General features: G+C 38.4%; 1 long non-coding RNA gene across 1 annotated transcript; it reads left to right on the forward strand.

The window, feature by feature from the left end:
* Positions 1-348: 348 nt before the first annotated feature.
* LOC118935375 (uncharacterized) lies at positions 349-6,388 on the forward strand. The gene is made up of 3 exons (XR_008994953.1): positions 349-1,028; positions 2,720-2,988; positions 6,290-6,388. It is a non-coding gene; the product is annotated as an uncharacterized LOC118935375 (long non-coding RNA).
* Positions 6,389-9,835: the final 3,447 nt, after the last annotated feature.

Genomic DNA, 9,835 nt, shown 5'->3' on the forward strand with positions numbered 1-9,835 from the left:
TTTCACCACATGCACACAAAATGTAACTGTGAGGTGGCGGATGTGTTAACCAACATTATTGTGGTAGTCATTTCCCTAGATATACCTCTTATCAAATCATTACCTTTTACACGTTAAAATTACACAATATTATATGTCAATTATATGTCAAAAAGCTGGGGAAAAAACTGAAGCAACATCTGTTCTCAGGATCGGCCTGAGATGCAGCATTAATGTTGCTAAAGTTTTGAGGTAAGTGCGGTTTGTTTCCACTTGCCCATACCCTCTTCTGTGTTTCTTTCCAGTTTTTGGTGACCTTTCTTTTCCTAGATACCCACCCCCCACCCCCTACCCTGACCCATGGCTGCATTAATTTTTAGCTACAACTCAACTGGGGATACTTTTCAGGCCTTATCTGCAGTATTTGATTATATAGGGAAAACTTCCTCTTGACATTTACTCTTTTCTTATACTGTTCTTCAGTTTCTGTTGTTTTTCTCCATTTCAAACAGTCCTTTTTCAGTCTTCTTAATGACCTTCTCTTTCTCCATTCATCCCTTAAGTTGATGCACCCAAAGTCTTGATCACTGGCTGTAACAAAGAAAGGAGACAATGCTCGTTGCTTGCCCGTGTCTGTTGCATTCCCATGCTATCTGAGCATCCATTTTTCCTTCCTCCTGACCAACAGAACCTGTTTTAAACTGAGTCCATTGTTCAACACCTTAAGAGTTCTGTCCTTTCTTGCATCAGGATGTGATCATGTGACTGGGTGACCAGCTGTTCCTGTTTGCCTGGGTTGGAGGGGCTTTCAGGGCCGAGAGACTTTCTGTAGTAAGACTGGGAAAATTCGGGCAAACCTGGATGAATTCGTGACTTCACATCTGACTGACTTCTAGCCGCTGGTCCATGAAAGAAATGTCCTGTGGGGCACAGCTTTCTCTTTAAAAGAGAGTGGGCGTGCCCTCTTCCTCCTGCCCGAACAGGTATCGGAGCTCCAGCTGCATCTTGGAACTTGAGTGGACCTTGAGGAAGTAGAGCAAGGAAACGAGGTGCTTGGCTTCCTGATAGTGCTGTACAGTCCCCCCAGCAAGAAACGGTGTCCTTTATTCCAGGTTTCTTTTTTTCCAGCTGAATGTAGTCCCAGGGGTCATAGACTCTTCTTTTCTCACTCCATGTACCTCTAAAGTAGAAGGATAATATCTTCCACTTTAATGGCATAAAATCCACTTACTTGGTCTTACAGGGACCTCTAGATCCATGTGGGCAGCTCTATTTTCAGGTCTCCTTAAATGTTCCATGTGCCAAAGCAAAACTGAACATTGCGAAAATATGCTTCTCCACTGCTTTCCTCATTTTGGGGCGCAGACTGATCTTCAAGTGGTACAAGTCAAAAGTCAAGTAGTCATTCTTGAATTTCTGTCTTTACATCTTGCATTCAATTGATGGCCAGTCTCTCTTAATTATACATCTAAAACCTGGCCTTTCTATTCTAACTAAACTTGTGTTGGTTTAGGTATATATTATATCTCCCCTGGGTCACTAAACTGTCTCAAATATTTATAAATTACCGTACTTTTATTGATAGTGATGCTAGAACCATCGTTTTAGAATGCAACTCTGACTATGTGCCTCTCCTCTATTAAAACCCTTGCTGTTGCCTTCAAGGAGTAATGCCAAGTTAATAGGTCTACAACAGCCATCAGATCTGGCCTGCTCTCCTCCACCTCATCATTTTGTGCCAGTCCATCACATCCATACTAGGGTCTTCTTATTTTAGACACAGGGCTGTTGCACATGCAGCCTCTTCTACGTGGAACATCCTTCTCTCAACCACGATCACATGCTAACCCAGTTCTCATACTTTCTTGGTTCATGACACCACTAGTGACTCAGTAATATTTTTACAGCACCCATAGGTGTTCATGCATATTTGTCTTAACAACTCATTAGTCACTTAAAAAAATATGTTTACATTGAAAGAAAAACAGTATTTCACATTTCTTTCTTAGCCACAATTACTTATTAGCCAAATATGTGCATCTTACTGGGTGTGACAGTTTCTCAAACCTTGCGCTTGAATTGGACCTTGTCATCTTTATTTCTCGTTCCATGATTAATTTTGATGTTAGTTGATTTTCACCCAGACTACACCTCTACAAAAGTTCATCAAAAAAAATACAGCATGATCTGTTAACACTGTGAACCACCTTGAGGTAGTATTTCACAGGCTGTCTGAAACTGTTATGCTTCCTCAGAAATTTAAATATTCCAGGATTCTCCAGCGAGTTTGCTGCAGTGCCCCAGTGTCTTGGTACATCATCTGGAAACCAAGATGCTAAAAGGTTGGCCCTGAAAGTAGTGCCAGAAGAATTTATCCAAAAAATGTAGTGATCTATTCAGGACATGGTAACTGATATGTCACTGTGAGCTAAGAATCTGTCATTCTTATCTTAGATCTCACTGTAAGTTTAATAATTTCTGCATTAAATAGAATTTGAGTAAAAGGATGGACTAGATATATCAAGTTAGTGAAGAAGGCTAAAATCAGGACTAAAAATATCAGCAGTAGGAATTCTCCCTTATCTAACTCCAGCAATGCAGTGAGTATTGAAGTGCACCACCCAGCTTGCCCCTTGGCAGTAGAGGCACTCAGTCACCAGCTGCTGGGAGTGCTCACTGTTGACATCCGGGAATTGCCAAGACGAGCTGCCTTGCACAAGGCTATATCCTTTCCTTGCAGGTAACACACATCTGATGACTGGGACAAAGGCGCACTGCCTAAATCTGGGACATCTCCGAGGAGCCATCCCTGCTCCAGAGGTCCCCAAAGGATTGGCTTCCACCTCTGCTGAACAGCATCGCAGTTCAGTCTCTGCCTCATCTTCCTTCCCTGTTTGCTCGGGGTTCTTTTATCGAGCACTGCCTAACAAGGTTGCTGAACGCTATCTCCATCTTAGGATGGAGTCAGAGAATTTGACCTAAGGCAATTTGTTATCCAACTGTCTTTTAGTAAGTACATTATTTTTACATATGAGTATGCCATTTTGAAGTAGTATGAATTTGTTACTCCTTTGTAGTGTTCTATTAATATCATTGCACTATGTTAAATACACACTCTTAGGAACAATGGATTGAGCTATGTCTTATTTCCCCAATAAAGTTTTCAGTTTTTTTTCTTGTTATGATGAAAGTGATGTTATATTTAGTACCTGATATGGCTCTCTTTCCTGTTAATTAAAAATTCACACATACATTTCAAGATTTTGGAAAATTCTGTACTGCTGGAAATGATGGTCCATACATTTAGTATCTGTAATCTCTTAGCATTTAAAATAATAAATTTAAAGTTCTTAAGTATTTCTAGTGAACAAATCATCTTTAATATAGTTCATTAGATACAAACACATGTGTAAATAAGAGTATAACAGGATTTTTTTTCCCATTTAGCTGTTTCTCTATGAAAGGACAGGAAACAGTGTGCTTACTAAACTCTGCAACTCAGAGTCTTCATAGAAACTGAATAAATATAAATTCAGAATTTTTTTGGTATATTGATTTTTAAAATATTAGTCAGGGTATAGTAAGAGCAAAGGCCTCCACGGTATCAAAGTAGAAAAATGGCCAACAGAACAGCCTGAGAATGACACACACCTGGAGAAAGGCAGATGGCTAGAATCTATCCAGACTTAGAATGATTCTGGGCCAAGCAGGTCAGCGGTTAGTGGACCATCATCTGAGAACATAGGAGAGATCTCAGATTACTCTGCAATAAGGTCCAGACACAAATGACGCAGCGATTAGGGAGTTAGTGCTCTTATATGAATCTGGCATTATTGGGCAAGTACATAAAAAGAACAGAGAGGTAAGAGCATTCTGTATTCACAAAATATATTATTAAACTATGTCTTTGCTGTTTATTTTTTGAGTTATTGTGGTAGGAAGTAAAGAAGTTGCTCAGTTCACTTTCAAGACTAAAGTCACTTAAAAATTTATAATGTAATTGTTTCAACTTTATTTGCCTTTGGATCAATTTCAGATTGACCATATAGAAGATTCCATTGAGAGTGAGCAGTTATGAAAAAACATTAAGCTCATGAGTCATTTTTGCCGAAAGATGGCGCTAATGTATCTGTTAAGACCACTTAGGCAGCTATGATGAGGGAAAATTTTTGGAATAATTCGAAGGCATGAAACTAAGGCTGTGAATAATGAAAATATACTTGAATTTTACCATATTGATTTGAAATGTAAACAACTTAATCTGAAAGACATGCTTTCCTGAAAATGTATTATTAAACAGCAGCCTCCCATAAGAAAGTTAACATACCAAATTAAAACGCTTGTTAAAGGGGCAGGATTCTGCAACTATTTTACTGTTTTCCATTTTGACAACAAAGTTGGAAAGTATGAGAAAGACAAAAAAAGGAAATAGCAAAATAATATCTCAGTGGCATACATGTTAGTTTGAAACTCAGAATTTTGTTGTTTTGCTATCTAAAGGTGAATATTGGACTTATATCTGCATAAACATGTAATTTAGTGTCTCCAATAACAATTATTGAGGATTTACTGTATACCCATACTACAGTAAGTGTTTTACATTCAGGATTTCACTTGATTCTCAAAACAGTTTTAAGAAGTAGGTATTCTCACCAAATCCATATTACAGAGGGGACAAATGAAGCTACTTTGGAGATGGCAAACATTTGGGGCCAATATTTGAATCCAACCCATCTAATTTCAAAGCTTATAGTCTTAGCCACTGTGCTGTACCAGCTCTAAATATTTTGTTTAAAATTTGAACCCTGTGTTAATAGAATATAATATTTAAGCCTTCCAGATTACAGTTACTTTTCTGTGTAGTCAATTAATTTTCATAAACACATTTGAAAGTGGTGGGTATATGTTCTAGAGTCTTTGGATAGGAAGTCAGCAATGCCACCCACTAGTGGTGCGATCTAAGGTAAGCTTCTCTGCCTGGAAAATCACTGCAATCGTGCTCGCTTTAATAACAGTTGTGAGAAATAGAAACAATGCATCTACAGTGCTTATACTCAGTACACACCCCGTATATGAGATTAAATATTTTCAGCACATGTATAACAAGATATGCTTTCCTTCTCCAAACTCTGAGCCATCAGTGAGGAAAATTCCTAAGAAGACAGTGACTAAGGCAAACATTCATCCTGTGAGTAAAATTATGATACATGTACCTAGCATAAATCTATTCGACTCTAAAATAGTCACTGAATACATGGCTTCAGAATTGTCCATATGAAGATTATTTTTTAGGTTGCAAAGTAATTCTCTACTACGAGGTTCATAAAACAATATGTTTTGAGTCATAATTTATTTTAATGTATTCATAATGTGATACAATTGACATGTTTTGTAAATTACATAAAGTGAGATGAAAGTAAAAGGATTATACCATATCATCAAATCCTAGTACTTTCACTATTGAACTAAGATTATGTAAAACTTTGATATTAATTATTTTGCAATATTCCTTTTACCCATAAAGTTCTAGATTAGTTTATTTCCCTGGAAAAACCCTATGGCAAATCATATCTGAATGAAAATTTTACTGAGTTAAAATAATTATCTTGGAAATAAGGAGTATCCAACAAACTTATTAAATGAAGCCTGCACATACAATTAGGGTATTCAGGTTTGTTTGTGTATTTTGTGTTTTGACTAAAATTAGATTTAAGCCCACATATATATTCCCAAATACCTAATTATAGCTATTTCCACTGTGATTTCAACTATAATTCTCTACTATAACTTATATTTGAAAGTTCCCCAAAGTCATAACATAAATGTATATTTAAAAAATCCTCAGTCCCTTGGTGAATTTATTCTAACACATCACCCTCTGCATTTCATTACATGGATTAGTCTTTTAAAATGGAGAACAGCTGGCTTTTGCTTGCTGTGTAACAGCCTCCCAAAGTCTTCCCCAGGATAAATAACCCCAATTCCCTTAGCCTCTCATCCTAAATCCTATTTTCTAACATTTAAATCACTCTGCTGATCAACCTGGCCCTCCTCAAATTTACTCACCTCTCTGTTATGCTAAGCTGTCATACATCATTACCCAGTTTTCAATCAGTAATAAAGCAGCTGCCACTCACTATATTCCCTACCGGATAAGAAATGGCCCACACAGAAGAACAGCTATTGACACACTAAACGGAGTTGTTTCCAACTATTCTTTGGACCCACACATTTGTTATATTCCTATCTGTCAGAGTGGAGACTTAGGTAGTGTTCACCACATGCCAACCCTGTTTCTCTCATTCTTCAGACTTGTCTTGGTGTCAGAAAGTTCCTGGCTGTGCTGGTGACACACGATGAACACGATGGGCTAGGGACGACTGTATGGACGTCATGGACAAAGGCAAGGGTAACTTCAAGGTTCAGGGTCCCCTATGATCCCCTACTTGCTGGTTCCCCTTTGAAGGTTATTGAGTTGACTCCCCTTGCACACTCACCTCCTCTCTTAACTCTTTACAGAAGGAACCACCTTACCCCTCGTCACTTCTGTGGTCTTCACTCTCCCATCCAGTACTGCTTTTTCCCACCCATGGGACCTCCCCCATCCACATTCTTTCCTTATACACAGCAAGAGGTGAGATTCTTGGGAATGAAAAGCTGATGTTTCTCTGTCACATGAATGCCTTTTGGTGAAAACGCCCTTCTGACACTGCTCGCAGTCCTGCTCCTTCCTACTGTGCTTTGCATTTATAAATCGGGTTTGGCTTGTTTGTGATCATCTGCCTGCTTTCCGTAGGAGACAGAGCCAGGCTCATTATGTTGAAATAATGTTTGCTGCTTAAAACTTCTCGGAAAGAACCTCCCTGAGCTCTTCAGGGGAAAGATACTATATAAATCTAATAAAGAATGAATACATAAATGATAAGAGGCTGGTCAACGCTGAGTATAGTGAGATTTTTTTTTTCCTCCTTTGTAAGAGACACTATAAATTACAATTTTTTCCAAAGTGTGGCAGTCTTATTAAAAGAAAGAAGATTATGAGATATTTCCCTTTTCTCCTGAGGATAAAGGAAGAATAAATGAGTTTAAATTGTAGTAGAAGGCATTCCGGTTAGATAGAGTTTGTTCCTACAGAGCTGTGATATTTGAGTAGATCTGGTCTGTATGTGAGTGTCATTAAAAATGAACCGAGGGACAAATGGACCTGCTAATGATGCGAATCCCCTTTCCACAAGCTGATCTCCATATGGTGGGCACATTCTTCATGTGCTGGCTGACTCTGCCTATGAAGGAAAGACAATCTTATTAAATTAAGTTTTTTTCTTTATTCATGAGTTGAGGTAGCATTGTGTTATAAGCACAGATCTGCAGGGGATGGGGTTGAGGAGGTGGGTCACAAAAATCAGTATGTTCCAAACCCAGTTTGACTTTGTGCACTTGGACATCTTATTTGTCCTCTCAGATCCTCAGTTTTCTCCATGATATGGTAATCCTACCTATTAGGATTATCAAGCAATTTAAAAGAGAATACATGTAAAGTGCATGGTCTAGTGATGTGCATGTATCAGACCCCCAATAACTGTGGGTTAAATCCACCTGTGGTGCCCTTGCTCAGGTGTCTCTAGATCTCATGTAAGTTACTGAGAAGAGGTATCACCTTTCCCTCTTCAGTCTCTCCTATTTCCCCTCCTTCCTTCCTTCTTTTCTCTGTCAGAAATTAATTGCCATCCACTAGGTATCATATTCTATATTAGCCACTTCAAACAAAATGAGAAATACGCAGGTTGGTAAGAGGTTGGGACAAACAGGCAAATAAATATCTTCAACAGAGGATTCATGAAATAGTGTGCTGACTGTCACCTGGAAGGACACTAGCCCAGGGCACAGGGGGCATCCATGCACTCACGTTATTGGAACTATAGCTCCTTAAAATCTTTTCCTGTGGCTTACATAGGAAATACCAACAAGGTGAAATATGAACAAGGTTTCTCAAGACCTCTTGCTTTCTTCTTCCATATTTTGATGTCATTTGGTGGCTTTTAGGTTAATTTCTTCATCAATCATCTTAGTTGAATTTAGAACCAGTGAGAGAGAAATTTATGATTAAGCATTTTGATTTCATCTAAAACCTTTAAAAGTTATATCAAAGAGGAAAAGTACACTGAGACAAAAGAATGGCAGAGAGAGATGAGCTCACAGATGAAGTCAGCTTTCTAGAACCTGGAAAGCAGATGATGCATGGTGATTGATTCAACTCAGAAGAGAAATCTATTTGTTTGGTAGGGGGTTGGGGGGAACATAGAAACAAACAGTTCTCCTCTAATGAAGTAAAAATGACAGAAAGGCTGAAGTTTGAATGATCAGGTACCTCAACAAGCAAGGGTACAAGACAGGGCTGAAACTGGGCCTCGTGGTATGTTTTAAACTCTCCAGATTCCCCTCCCCAACTCCCCACACTCAAGTGATCCCACCTTTCCCACTGGCAGAAGACTTGAGTTTTAGTTTCCAGAGAGGTGGAATTACTGGGTTTCTGCACTTGGGGCACACTCTTATGGGTGGAGGTGTGACTTGCTATTAAAAGCAGATTTAATAAATTTATTCACATAATATAATCTTACTGCTTTCTCCATCTTCCTTCCTTGGATGTAGTCAGCTTTTCTTATTGCTGTTTGTCCTCTGCCTCATCTCATTCCCCAATCCAAGGAGATTGTAAAGATTTCTCTCCTGAATAAAATAACTAGCTCAGGATGATACTGAGTCCCTCCAAGATGAATTATTTTCAATCTTGCCAGCCTAGGGGAATCTCCTGGGGGAGATCTTAAGTATTGTCATGCCCGTGTCTCACATCAAATCAACTAAATCAAAATATCTGGGAGAGGCTGAAATACAAGTATTTTTTAAGGCACCCCACAGCCACCGTTGGGAACTGCTGCCCCAGAGTCGGACTCATCAGTCAACAAGTCTTGTCCTTAAACACAAAACTGCCCCTATGTCTTTGGTGCTTCACTCACTATCACTGGACAATTGAAGAAAATTTAATGTGAAAGAAAGAGGCAAAAACAAAGTGAAAAAAGTGAGAACATGAAATTCACAGGAGGCAGACATTCCAAAATCTATGATGAACTTTAAAAACAAATAAAAATATGGCATATATGAAAAAAGAACAAATCATTACACAAAAGATACAATGAAACAACCAGAGAGAACTTCTGGAAATTAATGCAATGGTATAGAAAAAAATCAGCTGATGGTTTTTAAAGCAAGCTGAAGCAATTTCTCCACCAAGATGAGAAATGATTAAGAGGGTAGCTGTTCTACTTACTAGCTGTGCAACTTTAGGCTATTTCTCTACCATCTCCCTTCCTCAGTTCCCTTATCTGTACAAAGAGATAGTAGTAAATATTCTTTAGAATATTGTTATAACAACTAAGTGAGTTCATAGATGTAACCTGCTTAGAACAGTGTGGTATTACTAGTAACAAGAAAAAGAAATGAGACCATTAAATCATTCCTGGTTGTTTATTATGCAACTGAAAGCTCTGGAAGAATGGACAGAGATCACCGAGGGGCAGAAACTGTTAAGGAAACAGCATGACAGCATTTCCTGGAATCAAAGTTTTCAGATTGAAAGGGCTCACTGAATACTGACACATGAAATAAACATAATAAAACAAAACAGCACAGCACAGCACATCATTGTGAAGTTTTCCCAGAATGCAAGGAACAAAGAGGAATGTTTTAAACTTTTTTAGAAGAGAGAAACGTACCTCCAAGTCTTTAGGCTTCCCAATTTTGGCTCTGGAAACTGAAAGACAAAGGACAATTATTCACAACCTAGAATTCTATACCCAGCCAA

Source organism: Manis pentadactyla, chromosome 19 (genome assembly GCF_030020395.1).
Source record: "Manis pentadactyla isolate mManPen7 chromosome 19, mManPen7.hap1, whole genome shotgun sequence".
Lineage (NCBI taxonomy): Eukaryota > Metazoa > Chordata > Mammalia > Pholidota > Manidae > Manis > Manis pentadactyla.